The sequence below is a fragment of the Rattus rattus genome, chromosome 2 (genome assembly GCF_011064425.1).
Source record: "Rattus rattus isolate New Zealand chromosome 2, Rrattus_CSIRO_v1, whole genome shotgun sequence".
Taxonomy (NCBI): Eukaryota; Metazoa; Chordata; class Mammalia; order Rodentia; family Muridae; genus Rattus; species Rattus rattus.
The window spans coordinates 80,348,733-80,373,427 of record NC_046155.1 but is presented as its reverse complement, the minus strand read 5'-3'; the positions used below and the strand labels follow the sequence as shown (position 1 = coordinate 80,373,427).

Sequence of the window (24,695 nt, the reverse complement as noted above, 5' to 3'; positions counted from 1 at the left end):
ACTCGGCTTTGCTTTTGAGATGTTAACATTTATCAGAAACATTGTGTCTGCATAGTTTAAATAGTTAAACAAGGCCATGGCCCTTCCAGAACAACAGCAGCCTGACTTCTGCAGATTATGATTTCTTGTTATGAAAGTAATCCATTTAGGATTCTTTCAGCTTGCTACTTCTGTGTTCTGTATTACTAAATAACATGTTTATGTTGCTGTGTCTTATAAATCATATAAAGACTAACACTGGGAATTAAAATCACACCTGCTAGTCACTTAGTTAAAAAAAAAATACAGTGTCCTAACTGCAAACAATGACGATATAGAAAATACCTGCAGAAACCAGTCAGATGTGGCCAAAGCATCATTCCACAGCAACCGAGCCTCTTTATTAACCGGAGCAAATGCATTTACTAAGAATTCAACCACTTTAAAAAAAAAAGGGCTGGAGAGATGGCTCAGCAGTTAAGAGCACTGATTGCTCTTCCAGAGGTCCTGAGTTCAATTTCCAGCAACCACATGGTGGCTCACAACCATCTGTCATGGAATCCAATGCCATCTTCTGGTATGTCTGAAGACAGCTACGGTGTACTCACATACATAAAATAATAAGTAAATCTTTAAAAAAAAAAAAAAAAAGAATTCAACCCAGGTGTTAGAGGAAGGAGGAGATGGCATAAGAAAACAAGGAAATCATCCAGAGAGGCAAAGAAATTAGCAAATGAATAAAAACAGTACCATTGATTTAAAAAAATAAATACAAGAGTTAACTATTTGATAAAATTACAAAATAGACAAAAATAGATGATGGACAAGAAAGAATATAGCTTCAAGAATTCCTAAAAAAAATCTGTGAAGGGCTCAAATTTTATGATACTGAAAAAGAACTGTGTAAAAATCAAATATTTAATCCTCTTAAAGCATCGCAAAAGCGCTAAAGATATTTTATAAGTATAGTTTCAAAAATGGTTTTCAGTGAAGAGGGACGTGGGTGGGATCAGAAGCAATGTGAGTGACACTTCCATATCCCTGTGCTGATAAGCCACAGAAGGGCGAATGTGTTTTAGAGGCAGGGTCCTACCTCTACAGAAAATTACTGACGTCCTCTATCATGTTTTCTGTTTTAAATGTGAAGGGGTCCTAAACACCACAACATTTTTTAAAATTTTATTGTTTTTGTTTGCTTGTTTCTGTTTGTTTGTTGCTTGTTTTTTGAGACAAGGCCTTACATAGCTCAGACTGGCCTTGAACTCAGTATATAGCCAAGAATGACCCTGAACACCAGTTCTTCCTGTCTCTGCCTCCCAGGTGCTGGAATTACAGGCGTGGGTTACCACACTGGGTTTACAGGTTGCTAAGTGAACCAGGGCTTCCTCACTCTACCACCTGGGCTGTAGATGGGCCCTCAATGACAGTCATTAGCACTCCAGTCTTTTTTCTCGGGGGGTGGGTGCAGCGAACTTTATTAATGTTATTTAAGGAAGTAGGGAGGGCTCCCTAGGCCCCTCCTGTTATTATGGGGGTCTGGGATGGAAATTGTGAGGGAGATGCTCAATGTTGGGGCCGAGATGGGACAGGGACTCCTCAGCAACTGAGGGCCGCTCTCTTGCTCTCAGTATCCTTGCTGGGCTGGGGCGGGTGATCCAGGGTTTCTTACTCCTTGGAGGCCATGTAGGCCATGAGGTCTACCACCCTGTGCTGTAGCCAAATTCACTGTCAGACCAGGAAATGAGCTTTACAAAGTTGTCATTGAGAGCAATGCCAGCTCCAGCATCAAAGGTGGAAGAGTGGGAATTGCTGTTGAAGTAGCAGGAGACAACCTGGTCCTCAGTGGAGCCCAGGATGCCCTTTAGTGGGCCCTCAGATGCCTGCTTCACCACCTTCTTGATGTCATCATATTTTCAGGTTCCTCCAGGCGGCATGTCAGATCCACAATGAGTACACTGGGGATAGGAACACGGAAGGCCATGCCAGTGATCTTCCCATGCAGCTCTGGGATGACCTTGCCCACAGCCTTGGCAACACCAGTAGATGCAGGGATGATCCTGTGGGCTGCTCCACAGCCATCACACCACAGCTTTCCAGAGGGGCCGTCCACAGTCTTCTGAGTGGCAGTGGTAGCAGGGATCATGGTCATGAGCCCTTCCACGATGCCAAAGTTGTCATGGATGATCTTGGCCAGGGGGGCTAAGCAGTTGGTGGTGCAGGATGCATTGCCGACAATCTTGAGGGAGTTGTCATATTTCTCATGGTTCACACCCATCACAAACATAGGGGGCATCAGCCGAAGGGGCAGAGATGATGATCCTTTTGGCCCCACCCTTCAAGTGAGCCCCAGCCTTCTTCATGGTGGTGAAGATGCCAGTAGACTCCACGACATACTCAGCACCAGCGTCAGTCATGCCATTTGATGTTAGGGGGATCTTGCTCTTGGAAGATGGTGCTGAGCTTCCTGTTGATGACAAGTTTTCCATTCTCAGCCTTGACTGTGCCGTTGAATTTGCCATGGGTAGAGTCATACTGGAATATGTAGACCATGTAGTTGAGGTCAATGAAGGAGTCGTTGATGGCAACAATCTCCCCTTTGCCAAGTGCAGAGCAGAAGGCAGCCCTGGTAACCAGGTGCCCAATATGACCAAATCTGTTCACACAGACCTTCACCATCTTTTCTACAGGACGAGGCTGGCGCTGCACAAGAAGATGCAGCTGTCTCTGGAACAGAGAGGAGCAGAGAGCCAGCACTCCAGTCTTTATTGGCTGTGATTCTCAAAGTTCTCTTCTAATCTACAATTTTACAAAATGTTTTTCATTTCTTAACCAATTTTTAAAAGATTTGTCTATTTTAGATTGTGTGAGTGTGTGTGTGTGTGTGTGTGTGTGTGTGTGTGTGTGTGTGCCTTTATGAGTTTATACATACCATGTACCTGCAGGTGCCCTCAGAGGCCTGAAGACTGCATTAGATCCCCCTGGAACTGGAGTTACAGGAGCTTGTGAGCCACCTGGTGTGGGTGCTGGGAGTTGAGCCCAGGTCCTCTGCATGAGCAGCCCCCTTCACAGCTGAGCTCTCTCTCCAGCTCTATGTTAGTATTTTCATCTGAGCAGACTAAAAAATGTTTTTCTGTTTGTTTGTTGTTGTTTTGTTTTTCATATAAAAGTTGAGCTGGCTTGGTTGGAAGGAAAATTCTTTTTTGAAATCTCCAAAATATATGATCTGATTGTCACAGGCTTGTGTATGTGTGTGTGTGTGTGTGTGTGTGTGTGTGTGTGTGTAGCAGAGCAGAACCTGATGTCAGCTGGATCCTTTTTCTCTTTGTGGGCATGCTCCTTTCTCTTTGCCTAGGATACTGACATAAAATTTCTCTCTTACTTAAATTAAAACTACAGGCTTGGAGCCAGGCTGCGCTGAGTTCAAGAACAGATTCCTCTACCCACTGGTAGTGTCTCTTGGGATGCTCGCTCCCCTGCTCTGTATTTCATTCCCTCCTGGCTGCCACAGGTGTGATGTATGTACTGGCTATATAGGGAGAATATGAGGCCCAGCTTGGTTAACTTGTGTACCATGTTTAGAAGAAGAACCAAGCCTACAGCAAGGACTACTTAGGGATTTCCAATTTAATATTATTTTATCATTATAATGACTACTACTAAATATTTAGGTCTTCTCTTGCTATTGATTATATTTTCCCCTGTAAGTAGTCAAGATTCCCAGGACCTATAAGGACATTTTCTGTAAGCATATCATCTCCCAAGTTGGCTTTCTTGTTTTACCTTTGGGACAGGTGACTCTCTCTGCACTTGGCACAGACATCTACTTCAACAGTGTATCTCAGATGAGTGTTTGTGGGATCTTTAACTGGGAGGCTTCCGGCATCTGGAGAAAACCCCTGGACATCATAAACTTGAGATTTACACAACCCCAATCCGTGCTCAGCAAGTCCTTCCTCCACCCTTGCTTCTGAATTCAGGAGTGCTCTCTGGTTCTGCTGAAGTCTTTCCACACACCCCAGGCACACTGTTACGGTATGTCAGCTCAGTGAATCTCTCTCTAGTCGTCAGCACAGATGCAGATTTCTGCTTGTCACTACTAAGAGGGATCCAGGAGGCTGGGTGGAGGAAGCTGTAGGTTCGGGGAACCCTTTTAATCTGAATCTGGTTCTTTGTTTGAAACAGGGTCTCATGTGGTCTAGGCTGGCTTTGAACTCCACATGTAGTCTAAGATGGTCCTGAACTCCCGATTCGCCTGCCTCTACATCCCAAGTGCAGAGGTTGCACATATGCACCGGCCTGCCCAGTTTACATGGTACTAGGGCTCGAGCCCAAGTCTTGGAGCATGCCAGTCAAGCACCCTGTGAGCCCGACTGCATCCCTGGTCTTGACATCCACTTTATTATCATGGTTACTTCAGAGTGGAATCCAGATTTTTAAAACTAGGCTTCTCTGTCGGTCTATGGTTCTTCTCCTTTGTTCTTTTACATTGCTGGGCATTAGCTGTTTTGTCTCCAGGGTGGAATATGCCTTATTGAAAAGGACAGGGACTTATCCCTTCTGGTCAGTCCCTAATACTATAAACCCCTCCAATATAACATGCCTCTGGGTTATATCTAAATTGCATGAGATACTGACATATTTAATTTTCCTACATTGTGAGGCCAAAGATATACAGATATCTGCAGGCTGTTTATTTGGAAGGTGGGATCTGAAAGCAAGGGAGAGAACTTAGCTAAAGAGGCTATTTGTCACTATGGTGAGTCAGTGAACCCTGCTGGGAAGCCTAGGAGACCATGTACAAAGTGGCCTGTTGGGGGAGGGTATTTCCAAAGGGTACTTCCGCCCCCCACTTAAGCAAGTGTCTCCACTTTAGAGAAAGCCCAGAACAATCGAGAAACTCTGTGGAGTTTTGAGGGGTGCAGTTGGGGACCACAGGAATCGCTCGCAGCTGTATTTTAAAGTGGACTAAGCTGGGAGTGTGTCTGTTGCTTAATGTACAAGAGCTTTGCTGATAAGAAGTTTTAAAGAGAAGTCTCAGTATCTGGCTGGCCATTTCCTCTCCAGGAGCCCTGTCACTGGAAGAAGATAGACAAGGTCTGAGCCCCACTGCCAGGACCTGATCCGTTGCCCTATGGGTAACTCAGCCATAACCTTCGATTGTTTCTGTTGAGTTTGGTCTGGATTCAGCCTTTAGTTCTGTTCTTGTTGTCTTGGCTGAAGTGTGCCTAACAGGCCTTAGTTTGCTCTGAATCCTTCAGATCAGGCTGTCTTCTCCAGATAGGGACCCTAGAGGCACCCGTGACAGGAGCCTGCCATTCCTAAGGCACTGGCATTCAACTGTGCTGATGAGAGCTGTCACAGATGTGTGAGAGACATCAGAGCTTCAGTAGATGAGAAACTAAGCCTGCTGCTCCCAGGGGAGCTGAACAATGCTCAGAGATCCTGAATGGGTGTGGGAGAGGGCAGATGTCAAGAGCCCTGGTCCTGAGTCAGGAAACCTTCATTTTAGTTCCAGGAAGGTCATCAACATCCCTTTGACCTCTGGGCAATAGCTTGCATGTTTGTGGGATCTGTGTCCCCTCTCATTTATAGAATTAGAAGGCTCCACTAATAGCTCTCCTACAGGAGCAACAGTAATAGTCTAGTTAGAGTTTAACCTTTGCAGTCTTTCTCTGTATTTGCTACATTTACCTAATGTTAAAGGAAGAGGTGCTGAGTTTCCAGTTACACTCTAATCAGGGTTAGAGAAGAAAAATAAACTTATGTAATTAAACACAGATTTACAGAGTAACCTAAAGGGGAAATGTGTGCAAGAATGAGGGGCTTGGGGGGTTGTGCGTGAATGCTGAATTGCAGGGGAATGAGCTTAAAGAGCTTTGGTCTAGCTCTAGTATCTCTTCCAGGCCAAATCATCTGCACAGTCAGGGTGGAGGCTGGACTATGGAATGGCTCAGAATTCTCAGATCCCTTTTGGAGCCCTTCTGGAGTAGGCTCATAGCTATTACTGGGGCCAGCATCCTTTGAATGCACCCTTTCTGGGACACTGCATCATCAAGGATGCTTTTCCTACAGTTGGAGGAGGCTTCTCTCTTGCAGCAGCCACAGAATGAGTCCTTTAAAAAAAATCATAAATGACAAATTGCTTCTGTGGCTGCCTTGATGTCCTTGTTTAGTGTGGTCTAGGTGTGTTGTAGCAGAATAGTTGGTCCGGAGTCTGGGCTGGGGAGAAAATCATTATGAAGAGCTATCGATTAGGTGTCCACAGCTGCTGAAGCTCAGCGGTGGAAGCTTCTGGAGCTGCATTTATGAAAGGGCATGAGGTCATGGAGAAGGGCAAAGATGTGAGGAGGCGAGGAGGCAATTTGTTTAAAGGACAATGGCGTGTGAAGGCAGGCAGACCTGGGTTCAGCAGTTCCTGCACGGGGGCACAGAGGCACCAGGTGTCTGCTGGGTGTGCCTGTCTCCCTCTTGAAGCCAGGAGGAGAGCTCTGCAGATGCTATTTCTTTCCTGAGAAATCTTCCTTTGGCTCTCAATCATTTTCTGTTTTCTTCCTGTGTCTGTGGTGTGGTCGTGTGGATACAATTACATATGTGTGCACATGCATGCAAAGGCCAAAGGACAACCTTGGCTGCCATTCCTCAGGTGCTATCTAACTTACTTTATTTGTTTGTACTTAAAAAAAATAGATTCCTCTTTCATATAATACAGCCCCACCATAGTTTCCTTTCCCTTCACTCCTCCTATCTTCCCCCACCCCCTCTCCTCCACAGATCCATGGTCCCTCTGCTTTCTTTTTAGAAAAGAAGCAGGCCTTCAAAAGATAACTGCAAATTTGACAAAATGAGAAGCAACAAAACAAGACAAAAGCCATCATATAGAGTCTGGAAAAGGCAACCCATTAGGAGGAGAAGGGTCCCGCGAGCAGGCAAAAGAGTCAGAGGTACAGCTACTCCCACGGTTAGGAGTCCTCCTTAAACAAGCTAACAGTCAAACATGCACGAGCTGGACCTGATGCAGACCCACGCAGGTCCTGTGTTTGCTGCTTCAGCCTCTGTGAGCCCACATGAGACCTGCTTATGAGAGTCAGTGAGTGGGCCATGTTCTCCGGATGTCCCCCATCTCCTCTGACTCCTATAATCTTCCCTCCACTTCCTCTTCAGGGTTCCCAGATCTGAGGGGGAGAGACCTGATGGAGACCTCCAATTTAGACTCTCTCTCTCTCTCTCTCTCTCTCTCTCTCTCTCTCTCTCTCTCTCTCTCTCTGCACATACTCCCATCTGCTGCCTGAGGAAGCCTCTCAGATGATGACTGGACGAAGCACCAATCTATGAGTACAGCAGAATATTATTACAGATTATTAGGAGATAAAGTCTTTCATTGGCCTGGAGCTAAATAACTAGGTCAGACTGGTAAGCCGGCTGAGCCTAGGGCCCTCCTCTTTCCGCCTCCCTTGCACTGGGATTACAAGCACGAGTGAACAAGCACACCTGCATTTCTTCCTTGTGTTCTGCTGAGCCAGTGCAGGCCTTTGTGCTTGTAAGGCAAGCACTTTACCAACTAGTCTCTCCTCAGCCTCATGTTCCTTTTCTGTTTGTGTGTGTGTGTGTGTGTGTGTGTGTGTGTGTGTGTGTGATGTGTGCATGTGTATTCTCATATATGAAAGTATGTGTGTACATACAGATGTTGTGAACATGCATAGTCCAGAGGTTGATGTGAGGGTCTTCCTTGATCACTCTCCACCTTATACACTGAGGCAGAGTCTTACCTGAACTTAGAACTTGCCAGTTTGGCTAGTTTAGCTAGCCAACTTGCTCTGGGCATCACCTATCTCCAACTTCCTGGGTTCTGGGATTACATGCAAGCTGTCATGCCTTCTAGTATTTATGCGGACTCGGGGAATACCCCCAACCCCTTATTCTCATCACAGAATCTCAGCTCTGCCCCACACTGTCCTTTACTACCCAGCCACAAATATCCAAGCTCACACAGCTTAGCAGAACTCAGCCTGCAGAGCACGGGCCAATGTCATTCTTCATCTGTGAATTGTACCAAACAGCGATTTCCATGGTACATCACCGACTGTCTTTGGCAAACCCATGTCATGCACACCTCACTGTTGGTGAACACCCTCAAACGCCTGTGTGTGGCTGTGATATGAAGCACAGCCTTGTCTGAGCTTCTCTCACAAGCCTCAGAGAGCATATGGGAACATAATAAGATTAATAAGTATTTGTTGAATGAATGCATGAGGGTTTGACCACCCAAGATCAGGGCTCAGAAAAGTTCATGGCGCCCACTGAAAGCCCTTTGGACTGTGGGCTCCCAGCAGCAAATTCACAAAGAGAGTAGAGCAGTGCTCAGGAAACCTAGAAGGAGCTCTTGACTAGAACAAAAGTCTAAAGCATGAAGGAGGGTTATAACAATGTCCCTTCCTGCCTAGAGCTTTGAAATAGTTGTAATTTCGAATGATCTGTCAATCACACTTGATAAATTAAATCATACCTTTAAGCAGCACTTCTCAATGTGTTTTCTTCTTGGCACAAAAGCTGAAATATAGGTAACTTCTGTGACTTATGGGACTTTCCTTTCCTTGGTAACTGTAATTTCATGCCTTTTTCTCAATGCAAGACGACATACTGTACTTTCTCTTAAGGAGACACACAATCTTCCCCCATTTTCAGCTAAGGTTTTGATGTCTCCCCTCCATCATTGTACCCACTACTCTTGCTAGAACTAATGCCTTCGGTGTCCCTTGCTTTTGTTTCTTGTTCTAAACCTCTGAGAATGTGATGAACTCTATCCCCACCCCCTCATACTTACAGATTCACACACCCCACAGTTTCCACAAAGTTCGTCTGATTGCAATGGGCAACTTCAAATCCATATAATATAGATGTGATCTTCAATAAGGAAGAATTAGGCCTTCTCATCTCAACTTCTAAATTTAAAAATAAATGTCAGTTTTCAGGGGAAATATATAAACCTGAAACCGTGCAAAGTTAAAAAACAAAACCTAGCTTTTAACTAGAGAAGAAATGTTAATAATGCTATAATCATGCCTCACAGTTTAATGCCATCTTTGACAGCAGTGGCTTCTGATGCTTGGTTTGGAGGGACACCTAGTCACAAAGGCAAGCTGAAGCAGATGAGATACGTCTGTAAGTTGCAGCTTTACTCAATGAGGTTGGCCTGAAGTCGAAGAGAGCATGATTTCTCCACTGTTCCCTCAGTGAAGTCCATGCACTGTTATGCACTTGAACTCCCTCACCATGGAGGTCAAGCTCATTTGCATATTCAGTGCCTTGCAGAGAACCTTCATTACATCAGAGGTATTGTCTGCTTTTGTGATTCACCACAAGAAGTTACAAAATTTGATGGTCAGTGTACATTAAAGAGGGGAACAGGGTCCCACTGGGGAAAGGCAGCAGTTAATCTCGTAGCATGCTAGAGTGCATGGCATAGAGATCATTTTCCCATTGATCCATCACCAGCCAGAGGAAGGGAGGTGCTACTGGTGAGGAGGACACATTTTACAACATCCACAGAGGCACTGTTGACTGTCTGACTCTGTTTGGAGCCACAAGCCAGCTCCCCTGCCTCATAGACTGTGAAAATACACTGGCTTACAGAGGTTGTTCTTACAATGAAGGTGATTTGATCTAGAAATCATCCGTATTTTATCATCTTCCTGAAAAAGGTGATAACTTCATCCAAAAGTACTCATCACCAACTTCCCATCATGCAATTGTTTAGTATTTGAGTTACATCATGAGTGCCACAACACGAATCATGCGATCACCTTTTATTCTCTTTTGAAAAACAGCATGCATGTTACCAAGAGCCCCAGAGGCCAGATACAAATTGCAGGATTGGGTATTTTTCTTGGAATGTTTTAGTGTTACTTTGGTTCTTTGGTCCCATCATTCCTTGCTGTGCCCTTTTGTGCCCTGTTCTTCCCTTTGGGAATGGGGACATTTACTCTGTGACATTGTATACTGAAAGCATGCAAGTTGTTGTTATTGTTATTTTCTTTATTGTATAGGTCCTCACCGCTAAGAGATTGCCTTGAGTCTCAAAGGAGACTCTGGGCTTTTTAAGAGTGTTAAGCATTCTAGACAATGAGGACTTTTGAAGTTTTGAACTGATTACGAGGCTAAGGGGATCAGGAGTGGAAGTTATGATAATGTGTTTGGTGTGTGACTGAAGACTTGTGATGGTTCATTCCAGTTGCCAGACTGACTGGATTAAGAAGCACAGTGGCACATACCTCTGTTTGTGTCTGTGATGCTGTCTCCAGGGAGATTTGACTGAGGTGGGAAGACTCAGCATGAAGTGAGTGTCACCATAGCCTGGGATGCCTGACTGAATAAGAGGGGAGAAAGGAGAAAGGGCTCTATCCCCTTTTCTCTGCTTCCTGGTTAGTGCCATGAACCAAGTGGTTCCTACCACCATGCCTTCTCCATAATCATGGACCATGGTCCTCTGAACTGTAAGTCAAAATAAAATATCCGTCGATTAAAGCAGTATAGCAAACTTCTATAAATGTAACAGGAAGTTTTCCTAACCCATTGCAACAGCTCATCCTTCTGCGTTTCCTTTGTCTATTGTTAAAACTTTACAGTTTGTTTTCCATTAAAACGTTGCTGTCTTGGACTAAGGATGTAGCTCAGTGGGATGGCGCAAGCCCCTGAGTGCTACACAAAGATTGGGTGTTCACTTTCAATGAGGATAAGTTTAGGACAGAATTTTATTCCAGAGCCTTCCAGAACTTTTTAGGTAGGAGACTTGCTGTGAATTTGAACTCTCTTTTTTCTCCCTGGCTGCTTTTTGCTGTGTGTTTGATGTTCTGTAACTTCAGTGTTTCCAAGGAGATTTGCTTTCTTTTTCACGTTTTGGGAATCCACGTTCGGCCACTACCATGGCACACTTACTACGTTGCATTCTAGGTCCCTAGAACTTAATCTTCTCACTTAACTAAAAGCTTATACCCCTAACTCAACATCTTGCCAAGCTTCCACGCAGCACAGCCTCTAGTTAGTCACCATTCTTTCTATTTATTTAGTTTTCCATTAATTAATTAATTTATTTATTCACTTTACATCCTGATCACTGCCACCCCCTCCTTCCGGTGCCTCCCCACACAGTCCCTCCCTCATCCTCCCCTCTTTCTCCTTTAAGAGGGTAGAACCCCATACTCCCGTCACATCAAGTCTCTGCAGGGCTAGGCGTATTCTCTCTCACGGAGGCCAGGCAAGGCAGTCCAGTTAGGAGAACAGGTTCCACAGATGAGCAACATCTTTAGGAACAACTCTCCACTTCAGTTCTTGGGAGACCCCTATGAAGACGGAGTTGCACATCTGCTACATATTTGTGTGGGTAGGGAGTGCTTAGGCCCAGCCCGTGTATGTTCTCTGATCGGTGGTTCAGACTCTGAGATCCCCAAGGGTCCAGATTAGTTGACTCGGTTGGTCTTCCTGTGGAGTTCCTATCCCCTCAGGTACCTTCGATCCTCTTTTCCAAAAGACTCTGAGCTCTGTCCAATGTTTGGCCTCTGCATCTGTTTCAGTCAGCTGCTGGGTGGAGCCTCTCAGAAGATTATTATGCTAGGTTCCTGTCTAAAATCATAACAAAGTGTCATTAATAGTGTCAGGTATCAGTGCTTGCTCACGGGATGGGTCTCAAGCTGGATCAGTTATTGATTGGCCATTCCCTCAGTCTCTGCCGCATCTTTGTCCCTGTATTTCTTGTAGATAGGACAAATTTTGGGTTGAAGATTTTGTGGGTAGGATGGTGTCCTTATCTCTCCACTGGGGTCCAACCTGGTGACCCCAGGAGGTGACCACTTCAGGTTCCATATCCCCACTACTAGGAGTCTCAGCTAGAGTCACCCCCACAGACTCCTGGGAGCCTCCCCAATACCAGGTCTCTGACAGGTCCTAAAGATGCCCCCCACCCCCACCAGCTGGCGATTTCTATTCATTCTCTTGGCCCTCTGGCCCTCTCTCCTGTCTCTCCCCACATTTGATCTTGACCTCCCCCAGTCTCCTCCCCATCCCCTCTCCATCCAGTTCCCTTCCTCCATCTGCCTCCTATGACTATGTTATTCTCACATTCCTCTAAGTGAGATTCAAGCATCCTCATCTGTGCCTTCTTGTTAGCTTCTTTGAGTATGTAGAGAATAGTGTGGGTGTTCTGTACTTTATGGCTAATGTCCACTTATAAGGGAGTATACACCATGAATGTCCTTTTGGGGTCTGGGTTGCCTCATTCAGGATGATATTTTCTAGCTCCATCCATTTGCCTGAAAATTTCATGATGTCCTTGTTTTTAATAGCTGAGTGGTATTCCAGTGTGTAAATGTACCTCATTTTCTGTATCCATTCCTCTGTTGAGGGGCATCTGGGTCGTTTCCAGTTCCTGGGTATTGCAAATAAAGCTGCTAGGAACATGCTCTAGGTGGATCATGTGTCCTTGTGGTATGGAGGAACATCTTTTGGGTATTTGCCCAAGAGTCATATAGCTGCGTTTTCAGGTAGAACTATGCCCAATTTTCAGAGAAACTGCCAGATTGATTTCCATAGTGGTTGTACAAGTTTGCACTCCCACCAGCAATGAAGGAGTGTTCCCCTTGCTTCGCATCCTCAGAAGCCTGTGCTTTTGCTTGGATTTTTTCTTAGCCATTCTGATTGTTGGAATTTCATGGTTCTTTTGATTTGCATTTTCCTGTTGACTAAGGACATTGAACATTTCTTTAAGTGTTTCTTGGCCATTCAAGATTCCTCTGTTGAGAATTCTCTGTTTAGCTCTGTACCCCATTTTTAAATTGGGTTATTTGGTTTGTTAGTGTTGAACTTCTTGAGTTCTTTATATATTTTGGATATTAGCCCTCTGTCAGATGTAGAGTTGGTGAAGGTCTTTTCCCAATCCGTAGACTACCGTTTTGTCTACTAACAGTGTCCTTTGCCTTACTAAAGCTTTTCTTGAATTTTAACAACCCAATTTGTGTGGTAACTAATCTACTCACTTAGACATTAATCTCTTTCAGGGGTCACCCCATCCCCATCACCCAGTACCATTACCTGGCAAGCAAAGATTCAGCTGAGGATTCTGGAGGAGAAAACAACTTTGTAGCCATAGCATGATTCACAGTGGGTGGAGTTACAGTGTTACCCGAAAGAATGGGGGTTGACATGGGTTTATGTGAGGTTGTTACCTGAGACTGAGATCCAGCACAGAACTTGGTATTTTACAAAAGCTGCTATAAATGTCATCCTCTTTTCTATCAACCTATAGAAATAGCTGGGGTTATGTTTCTGGGGGCTCTATAATTCTCTTTAATCACAGGATTGTGTGTTTCATGACACAAAACACAACTTAGCAAGATTTTAAGGGTAACTTCCAACTTTTAGTTAAGTTTCTGTCTCTGCAATTTGAGCTTTGTTCTCATTAACGAAAGATCCTTATAGTCTAATGTCATTTCAGAGTACAGGCATGAGTTGGCCCTTCAGACTGGTTGCTGTGTTAGACCAATTAACACTCGGGCATTATCCTAATCTTTGGATGATGTTGTCAGCCGGGTGCACTGCTACCCCTGTGTGTGGTCTTATCTTTCATTTCCCTGTGTTGTAATTTGGTTACTTCGTTTCCTCCTGTAAGGTTACTGACGCCGGACTAAGTCAGATAACTTGCCTTATAACTCACCAGTGCTGCCAGCACACAGCAAGCACACTAATTATCTGTATACCAGCAATATTGAAATGAGCAGTCTGGGATTTGTTTCTTACCAACTAGGCGGGCAGAGACTCTAAATCGGTGCTCAGTTATGAGAGGGTCAGAGAACTGACAGGTAGTGCTGGTGAGAGGTGGGCTCAATGTACTGTGTAACTAGGCATATCAAATCCCAGAGTTCCTCTCCTGGGTAGGTAGCCCAAGGTATTATGTTGCTTAATCTCGGTTGCCAACTTGACAACATCTGGAATCCACTGGAACCAAACAGCTGGACACCCCTGTGAAGGGTTTTCTTGGCTGGATCATCTGAGGTAGGAAGAACCACCCTAAATCTGGGACACACCTGATGGCAGCCCACATAAAATGACACAGGAGGAGGAAGCGTTTGCATTTTGCCTACTTGCTCTCATCCTTTCTGGCAAGCTCACCTACCCTGCTGCGGAGGCGCTCCTTTGTTGGTGTTAGAGCCTACTTCTTCAGGATTCCAACACAGACAGATCAGAGAGCAGCTAAGGGAGTCAGCCTCATGGACTGAACAACTTCAGGACAGCCGTTATTGGACTAGCAGGACCACAGCCTGCAAGTTTTGTAATAAATGCTCCTTTAACACGTAGGCACATGGGCACACACTTTCTTTAAGTTATGTTCCCTTAGAGAACCCTAATACAGCATCCTCACAAAACTTCCTAAGAGCGCATGGACAAAGACAAGCATTACAGGGTAGTCTTGATGAGGGGACAAGATATTGGGGATCATCTCGATGCTCATCTCTGGCCATGGGTGGGTCAAGGGGGGCACGATACAGCCCCAAGTTCTCCGCAGCTCCTGCGTCAGAGCACACAGAACATGGAAAGACTGTAAAAGCACAGCACTGAGTTTAAAAATGCACGGAGGGGAGAGCTTTAGCACAATAACACTTATGTAAATTTTTAAAACCCACATGCAGAACAATATACATATTGTAGGAAGAGACTCCAGCCAAAAGATAAACATTAAATATGCGAGAATGGATTCTCTGTGGGATAAGGGAAGACCACAAATAAATACATTAATTAATAAACACGTAAGAAAGATGCTGTGAAACAACCAACATTGAGCCACAAAGTTAGGATGATGATTAACTGTGGCCTCGAGATGCTGAAAAAGATACTGAGGAGGAGGTCAGGTGCATGGATGCACACCAGTGATTCTAGCACTCAGAAGACTGAGGCAGGGGGACCATGAGTTTGAGGTCAGCCAAGACTACCCCAACACCCAAACAAACAAACAAACAAACAGAATCCAGATGATGGAGAGGTCAGAGGAGATTGTGTTCAGTTGATACACATACAGCCTGAAGTGTGGAATCCTATACTTCTTATTAAGAAGCCTTATATCCACGGTTACTTAGCTGCAGAAAGATATAGCAGTGTGATTCTGAGGGCCAGATGAGCCCCTTCCATATGTTGGCTATTTGATTGTGGGTAACAATCCAAGACCCCTGAGGATTGCCACAGAAGCTAAAGGAGGAATTACAAGTTATATGCAGGACTGTGATGAGCACAAACCATTGTCCTCTCCTTGGCTATACTGTCCATGGTCTCCATTTGCAACACATGATGTTCAGTCAAATTCACGGATTTTCAACATGAACTGGAGCAAAAGGTACTGGTGTTGACTCTAGCTTTAAATTTAAAAAAGAACTTCCGCACAGCATTTTCTAAAGCACCAGGAAACATCCAAGCACCGTGAAATACTCTCCTCTGAATACCTTTAAGAGGGGCTTGTCACATACCTTCACCATCCCCTCCCAGCTGCTTTCCTGCCTTCCTTCTAGAGGATTCTGTGACTTCTCACTCCCTTCCCGTCTCAGGGAGAAGTCGCCTTAGTGCTCAAGTTGATTTCTCTCACTCTTTTGTTCTCTGCTGTCTGTTAGAGAGACCATAGCTTACACCAGGCTGTGATTATCCCCACGCCTGCTGCAGTGAAGAAACCCTGACATCGTCCCATAGACTGTGCTGATTTTCTGAGGCCTTTAGATTGATTGCATTCATCTTAGCAGCAGGTTATACACACTATAAAATTATCCAGCTGTTTCCTAAAATCTCCCATTCAACCTAAGAGTCTTTAAAAGCTTTCACATTTTGAACGTTTTCAATCCAGCAGACTCGGACAATGCAACCGCCTCACCACATTTATTTAGGGCCTTGTTTTTCTCATCTAGGAAACGGGAATGATCTTTACATGGTGTATTTAAACTCCCAGAGGACAGTGGAGCAGGTAATGGCCCTAAATAGCTGGGCTCGCACGTGTAGCCACACACAGGCAGAATTGGCTTTCACACCTTCTAGGGAATATTTCCATTTTGTTACTACTGTTCTTTCTTTCTTCCTTTCTTCCTTTCTTTCTTTCTTTCTTTCTTTCTTTCTTTCTTTCTTTCTTCCTTTCTTTCTTTCTTTCCTCCTTTCTTCCTTTCTATCTATCTATCTATCTATCTATCTATCTATCTTTTAGTATAGAATAGAGTTTATTCAGGGCATGGGGAGGGGAGTCAAAGGGAGAGTAGTAGAGGCAAAGAAAGGCAGAGAGGGGGGGAGGAAGGGAGGAGAAGAGGAGAAGAGAAGAGAAGAGAAGAGAAGAGAAGAGAAGAGAAGAGAAGAGAAGAGAAGAGAAGAGTAGAGTAGAGTAGAGACGTAGAGGCCAGCCATGAGCACATGGAGAGAGGGGAAGAGACAAGAGGACAAGGCAGGAGCAGGAAAGCAAGAGCGAGAAAGGAGTGAGAGAGAGAGCGAGAGCCTTACTTCTGATAGAATACAGTCACCCTTCTCCTTAAAATCAGCCTCCCCAGAGTCTGAGAGAATCAGTTACAGAAAACATAGTTAGGGGTCGGCTTGGTGCCCAGTCGATGGCACTGTTTCAGGAGGCTGTAAGAATGTCCAGAGATAGGGGCCATGTGGGAGGAAGTGGGTCACTGAAGGCAGATCTTGTTTATTCTCTAGCCCTAAGGTCCTATTTCCCCCAACTCTTGCCCCTGTTTCCTGATTCAGAAGGGTGTTAAGCAAACAGCTTCCTGTTCCTGTTGCCAACAGCTGCTGTGAACTCTGCTATGCCTTCCCTGTCATGATGTACTGAATCCTCTGGAGCTGTGAGCTAGAACAAACCTTCTTTAAAAGTTGCTTTTCTTGTGTGTTTTATCACAAGGATGAGAAAGGTGACTGATACACAGATCCTTTACTGAAAGGTTCTCAGTGTAGATGTTACAGCTCGATCTTCATGTGTGGGCTGTGCTCTGGTAATAAGCAGCCCCAGTGTCTCAATGGCTTAGAACAAGAAAGGCTTATTCTTGTTTCTGCTACAGATCCCTTGATGTCTGCAGCAGATGTGCACTGGCTGTGGCCAATCAGAGGTGCAGCTGATAGAAACCATGTTGCAACATCTGCTTCCCAGCTCAGCACAGTTGTGGGAAGGGAATTGGGGTGAAGAGTTCACTAGCTCCCAACATTCCTACAAGTAAGGGCTCAGCATGCTCCTTGTAAATCTACTTTCTCCGGCTTACCATCCTCAGATTCTGCTTGACTAATTTAGCAAAGCACTCAATTCAGCAAGAGACAAGTGTCCATTTGAATAGTTACCACATAAACCCGGGGTTTCTAGCTCCCTGGACATTTTTATGGGTCAGGGACTACAGTGCATTATTGGCTTGGTAGAAGTCATCCCCACTCCTGGAAGTAGAATCTGGGAGCAGAGTTGCCCTTCCACAGTAAAATGTGGCTTTCCTACTAAGTTTGGATGTTTGTAGACGTAGTCTTAGGGTTTTATGGCTGTGAACTGACACCAGGACTAAGGCAATTTTTATAGACGAAAATATTTAACTGGGGCTTGATTACAGGTTCAGAGGTTTAGTCCATTATTGTCAAGGTGGGAACATGGCAGTGTTACACAGCTAGGAGTAAGCCTATCCCCACAGTGACACACTTCCTCCAACAAATCCACACCTCCTAATAATGCCACTCCCTGGGCCAAGCATATTCAAAACACACACACACACACACACACACACACGATATTATATATAATATATGAAAAGTATTGTTCAGCTATAAGGAATTAGATGTGAAAAACAAAACAAAAAAAACCCCCACATTGAATGAAAGTAAGAGAGAAAGAGAAGAAAGAAGGAAGGAAAGTGACTTAAGGGAAAGACGGATCACTAGGCATTAGGAAATGTTTCTGGATGTGATGGGGAGGAGGGAAGGAGGTAGATGTAGAGTGTGTTGGGGTGGGGTTACATGTAGAGTAGACAAACAGGGTCAGTGTGTGGTGTATATCCATATGGAAATCTCATTGGGAATTCTATTCATTAGGACAATTATTAATGTTTTTCTAGGGTGGTGATTCATTTTGATTTCCAGTTTGACAGAATCCTCTGGGAAAGACTTTTTGAATCTTTGAAGGATTTCCTAGAATAAGTTAATTAAGGCAGGAACACCCACCATGATGGGTGGCACCATCTCCTAGTCTGGGAACCCCGACTAATTAAAAAGAGGAAGCAAGCCAAGAGCATCATCTCTCTCCGTTTTCTAAGTACAGATGCAATGTGACCAACTGTCTCACACTTCTGCCTCCAATGACTTCCCCACCATGGTGGACTGTGTTAGTATTCTGTCTAAACTCCAACCCCACAGTTACCTGGCAAGATTCAGGCATGCCCGACACTATAAAAGGGGCTGCTTGCCCCTCCTCTCTCTCTTGCCCTCTTGTTCTCTTGCTCTTACCTTCTTCCCCCTTTGTCCCTACTCTCCCTATTCCCCTCCCCTCTTTTCTCCACATGCTCATGGCTGGCCTCTTCTCTTCTCTTCTCTTCTCTTCTCTTCTCTTCTCTCCTCTTCTCTCCTCTCCTCTCCTCTCCCTCTCTCTCTCCCTCCCTCCCTCCCTCTCCCTACTACCCTCTTAACTCCCCACCCCATGCCCTGAATAAACTCTGTTCTATACTATGCTGTCCTGTGGCTGGTCCCTCAGGAAGAATTGTCTCTGCACGGCCCACTGAGGCACCCCTTTCCCATACCTCTCCACACCTCCATAGAACATACCCTTTTTTTATCTTTTTATAAGCAAAACATTGGTGTGAAACCCAGGACATATCCTCTCTTTTACCTTCTTATAAACACATCCGACTGTACCCTCAAACTGTGGGCCAAAATAAATCCTCCCTCCCTCCCTCCCTCCCTCCCTCCCTCCCTCCCTTTCTTCCTTCCTTCCTTCTTTAAGTTTTTTAGCAGGTATATTGTCACAGCAGTGAGAAAAGTATCTAATAAAATAGCAATGACATTTTTAATTTTTTAAGGAGACAATACATTTGAATTTTCTACAGGAAATACATTTTAGTGTATTTCTTAGTTAAATTCAATTTTTTCATGTGTTATACTTACACTAAAAAAATCTATTGCTTATCTGAAGTTCAAATTTACCTGGGTGTCCTATAAAAACAGTAAAAAGGCACCTCCTTTCTGGAATCCAAACCACATGCAGGGAAAAGCTTCTTTCTCCAAACTGGGATGCAGTTTTTTGTCAACTTGACACAAGCTAGAGCCAAATGGGAAAAAGAAACTTAATGGAGAAAAGTCCTCCATCAGATTGTCTGTTTGTGGAGTATTTTCTCCATTAAGGATTGATGTGGGAGGGTTCAGCTCACTGTGGGTGGTGCCACCCTTGGCAGGCTGTACAAGAAAGCTGAGCAAGTCCGGGGAGCAAGCCATGAGCAGTATTTGTCCCTGGGCTCCACCTCAGCTCCAGTCTCCAGGTTCCTGCCTTTAGTTCCTGCCTTGGCTTCCCTCGGTGATGGGCATGTAAGCCAAACACAGCCTTTCCTCCCTAAGAGGCATCTGGCCATTGTACTTACCACAGCAATGCAAACTAGGACAGATACTGTGACAGGCTTCCATTCTCCATTGGTATATTGTATTTCCCAAGTCCCCCTGTGATGGTTTAAGATTAAAAATAGCTACCCAGACCAGTGTAATTTAAGGTCAACTATAATGTTGGTGGTCTTGTTGTTATCCAACAGTATTGGTTGACACACCTCCCCCCTGAAGGCTTTACTGTGCTTCCTTGCTTCATCAGCATAGGCCTTGTCCATGTAACACACTTTGCTTAAAGGATGATGGCTGGTCATGATCAATGGTCTATAATATGTCTAGGTGCCATATTTCTCTGAGGCCTCTGAAGTTGCCCATGAGAAAAGCATGTCTCAGGTAAGTAGCTTGTTCAAAACTGATGAGGCATTGGGAGCAGACTGAGCCTACCTGAGCCCATCCCAAATGTAGCTTGTCACACCAGCGCTCCCAGTGAAAAGAGATTTTTTTTTTCCTATTGGGGAAGTGCGAGTATCTATAGACACCTTTTGTTGCCATAGCCGCAACCTTTGGTAACTATTATAGGCACCCAATGTGTAGAAGGCAGGGAGGCTACTAAGTATCTTCCACTGTGCAGGACAATTCCCACAATGAATACCTATCTGACCTCAGATGTCAGTAGCAGGACTGGGGGGATGTCTCAGTAAAGTACTTACCATGCAAGCACAGGGACCCAAGTTCAATTCCCAGCATCTTCATTTAAAAAATTCTGGGTATGGGGGTGCATGCTTATAATAAAAACTTCAGGAAAATGGAAACAGAGGAGCCATGCAACTCGTGCCTCACCTACTTGGTGAGTTCTGGGCCAGCGAGGGATTCTGCATCAAAGAAAAGCGAAGTTGGATGGTGTCTGAAAAACAATACCCAGCATGGTCCTCTGACCATCACATGCATGAACACTCATGTATACACCTGCATACACGCGGGCAGGCATATACATGCTCAAACAAGAACTGTCAATGGTGCTGAGGGCAAGAAAGCCTGTAAAATGCCAGTCTACCGCTAGATGCATGAGCACAACTGAGGAGCGATTGCTGTTGGAAGCCTGAGTTTGTGGGAGGTTTTAAATGCAGCATCATTGTGGTGGTAAATGGCAGTGGTAATGGCAGCTGTGAGAACCGTGTTTTATGAGACAAGCTCAATAAAACATTCCTCCCAGCTTAACACTGCAATCTCCTCGCTGGCTCTGGTCCCTGGTCATGTCCCTGGAAAAGGGAAAGTCTGTAGAGTCTCTGTAGTTCACAATCTCCTGAGAGACGACACCTCTAGTCTTCTCTTTCCTGTGTGTTATGTCCTCTCTCTTGCCTTATGAAGTTCTGCTGTAGCTACTTTTCCATTGCTGTGATTGAAAAGATGCTCTGAAAAAGAAAAAAAAAACTTAATGGGGAAAGGGTTTATTCTGGTTCACAGCTTCGGGTTCAGTCCATCCATCATAGTAGGGAAGCCAAGACAGCAGGGGCTTGAAGCAGCTGGTCATAACCCACCCGACCCCATGAGCCATGTAAGAGATGCAGCTCAGCTCTCTCCATTCACACAGGATCCTAGCCAGGGGAATGGTGCCACCCACGGTGGGAGGATCTTCCCCTCAGTGAATACAATCAAGATAATCTCCTGCAGGGATTCCCAGAGGCCCATCTCCCAAGTGATTCTAGATTCTGTCAAGGTGACAGTTAACTGTAAGCACCAGGAGCCCTTAATGAATCTCTTCCTTACAAGGATGCTCCTCCTCCTCTCCATCACATTCTATTTAAGATTTTCCTCCAGATGGTGACAATGATGGCTTTTCTCTTGCAGAAAACATCACATACTCTCTCCTCTCTGCAGCCCAGACTCTCGAGCACTGAGGACCACCTGCTGCAGAGGTAGCAGTGTTCTCAAAGGAACCTAATCCGTTCTGTACTTTTCCAGACCAGATGACAAATGTTCCTAGTGCTTCTTCACAAAACCCCCACAAGCTTCCCATCCTTTTTAGCATGTTAGTTCCCAAACTGGCAAAAGAATTAGGTTTTGATTAATTGACACATAAAAAATTACAGAATTTTAAAAAATACTACATATGCCATTATAGTTTATATCTGATATGTTTTCATACATAGTGGAAGGTTTTTAAAAACTAATATGTAACTGTTCAAAGTAGAGAGAATGAGTGTCCACAGAGTGCTCGGCCACTAATGGGACCTCAGTGTCACACCCCTCACCAAGACTCAGGGACCATCTTTGATGAAGGGATGAAAGGCTGTAAGAGCCAGTCAGAAGGGCTGGAGTGAAACAATTACTGGACAAGACAGGACAGTTGCACATGAGAACTCACAGCATGTGCAGTTGCCTGCACAAAACCAAGCCAGCCGAGGGCCAGCATGGAGGGCAGAGGAGCTCACGAGGCTCCACTCCTGGCTTCCAGTGGGAGGAGAATCAGTTTTCTTTGAGAGCATGGACCCTCTCCATGGTCAACCATGTTCCAGTGAATGGCTGCGTGCTCAGGACTATGTAAGCAGCACAAATTGGAATCAGCAGGCAGAGAGAGAGAGAGAGAGAGAGAGAGAGAGAGAGAGAGAGAGAGAGAGAGAGAGGAGAAGGAGAGGGAGAGAGGGAGAGGGAGAGAGGGAGAGGGAGAGGGAGATATGAAGGAGGGAGTTGGTGGTGATTGGCATTGAATCTAGGAGAAGTGGTATGAGCAAAAGATACTGTATATAGGTTTGCAATTCTCAAAAATTTGACCAACATTTATATTTTATATTGTGTCTTTTTTTCAATTTGTAAAATACAGAAATCTGAGGCATAAAAGCTTGATGAATTCTTATATCTCTGTAATGACTTTTCAGGGGATCCATTCATTTTCCATTAATAGAATATTCTACTGCCTCTAAAAGCCCCTTGTAGCCATTTCTATACTGTCACCATCCTGACAAAGGTCATCTCCTGTGTACCTTCTATCACTATTAGCTTTTTGTTGCTGTGAGAAAATACCTGAGTTAAACAAAGTAAAAAGAGGAGAATTGCGATGTCTTGTGATTTCAGAGGTTTTAGGTTGTGGAAAGTGTCTAATGGAACAAAGATACTCAACTCTTGACAGCCAGGAGTGGGGAGGGGAGGAAGAAGGAGGATAAGAGAGACAGAGAATGAATGGATGAATGGGTGAATGGATGGCTGGATGGACAGATGAATGGATGATGAATGAATGGATGGATAGATAGATGAATGAATGAATCAATGAATCAATGAGAATATATCCTTAAAGGGTAAGCCCTCAATATTTCATTTGCTCCAACTGGGCACTACCCTCCCAAAATTTCTAGTGCCTTTCAACATCCTGTCCAGTTATAACCAGTAGATTAATGGTCTCCTGCTGAACTGGGCGTTGAGCATTCAATACATGGGCCTGCTGGGGATATTCAGATCCAACCATAATAATCAACAATGATTAAGTTTGCTTGCTACTGAACATCATAGAGGGCGGGTCTGACCAGTAATCACCCAGGGTGCCCTCATTTGTTTCTTGTTTTTTCCCCCAAATGTGTTTTTAAATCTGTTGATAGGACTATACATTGGAGAGTTCTAAATGGCCTCTTCCACAGAGAAGGGAAAATATTCGGTAAAATTTCTACCATTGCTAGCTCGTGAGTCCATGAGTAAATGTAAAGGAGAATTATGGACTTCAGAGAACAATAACCATTTAACACAGGCATCTGTATGCTCCCTCTCCCTCCAGTCAACCCCTCAATAAGAATCGGAAAACCGTGTGCACAGGGGGTTAGACATAGTTTATGTACACAGGGGTTTATAGATAGTTTGGGCATTCCTAATCTAAAAGTCCCAAATCCCAAATGCTCTAAGATTCAAAACTGTTTGAAGGCTGACCCCATGCCACAAATGGAAGATTACATATGTGGCCTTATACTGTAGCAGTCAAGGAATGATGCACTGAAAATACTCTATAAAACTACTGTCCTGTTTTGCACCAGTTAGCTGTATGTGAAATTTATTACATCATGTTTAAACTTGGGTCCTGTCTATAAAATATCTCAGTCTATGTATGCAAATGTCCCATAACAAAAATTTAAAACTCTGAACTATTACTGATCACCAGTACGTTGGGTAAGGGAAATTGAACTTGTACTAAGATTGCTGTCACCTGTATGACAGATATCTCAGGCTACCTAGGTGCAGTGGTACACTGATGCAATCCCAGGTACTCAGGGAGCTGAGGTAGGAGACTAAACCCAGGACAGTCTGAGGATGCCAGGGTCACAGGAATCCTCACCCCTATACTCTTCCCCCCAGGTCCCCAGCCCCACAGCCTGATATGACCACTGGACAGGCTGAAGAACTAAAGCAGGAGGTGACATGGTAATTGGGCTTCCTCTAATGCCAGGAGGCTGCCACACACACAATTATGGAGAGCTCTCCCCTTCCCCTGCCCGCAGTTCCCAGAGTCAGAAGCCAAAATAAATATCCCACCCTCCGCCCCATGCTGAGATGGGGCTTCCTCTAAGGCTGGTTGTCTGATCAAGCAAGAAGCTTGGTACACTTACTGGTCTACGCAGGTTAATTCTTCATTAGTCAGTTTTTGGTGAGTTATTTTTTCCTCTAGAAAAGCATCCAGGTTTTCAATTTTCAACTGTGGGCATGTGGTCTCACGATTGTGTTTTGAACCAGCTGAGAGATGGCCGTCATCTGACTTCAACCCTGTAGAGTGTGGGTATTGGAATTGCTGGGCTGTTGAACCCTAGAGAATTTCCTCCTGTTGCTGGAGTGCGATAGAACAGCAGTGGGGTTGTGCGTGGAGAGCCCTGGGGTGCAAGCTTCAGAACCCTCAAATCATGGTGTTGCCTTTGATGTTTCCTGCCTCGGACGTGGGTTGTGAGACAGGGCGGCCTCCTCTCCTTTATAAGCACCCCCCCTTGGGTATTTATAGAGATCTTTTCCTTGAAGTTAGAGCTTCACCAGGATGCGTGTCTCTTTTCATGAATTTTTTTTTTCTGATTTGATTTGTATTCTGAAACACAGACCCAGGCTTTTGTTTAACTCAGGCACATTTCCCCATCACATTGAATATTACTATTTCTATTACATTTATTCCATCTCGTTCTTGCACA

At 44.7% G+C, this 24,695-nt stretch overlaps 1 protein-coding gene and 1 pseudogene across 1 annotated transcript in view; one reads left to right on the top strand and one right to left on the bottom strand.

Moving 5' to 3' along the window:
- Hs3st2 (heparan sulfate-glucosamine 3-sulfotransferase 2) overlaps positions 1 to 24,695 on the top strand; it is a 109,242-nt gene that overhangs the window by 26,883 nt on the left and 57,664 nt on the right. The gene's annotated exons all lie outside the window — the stretch shown is intronic.
- LOC116891571 lies at positions 1,645 to 2,839 on the bottom strand (annotated as a pseudogene).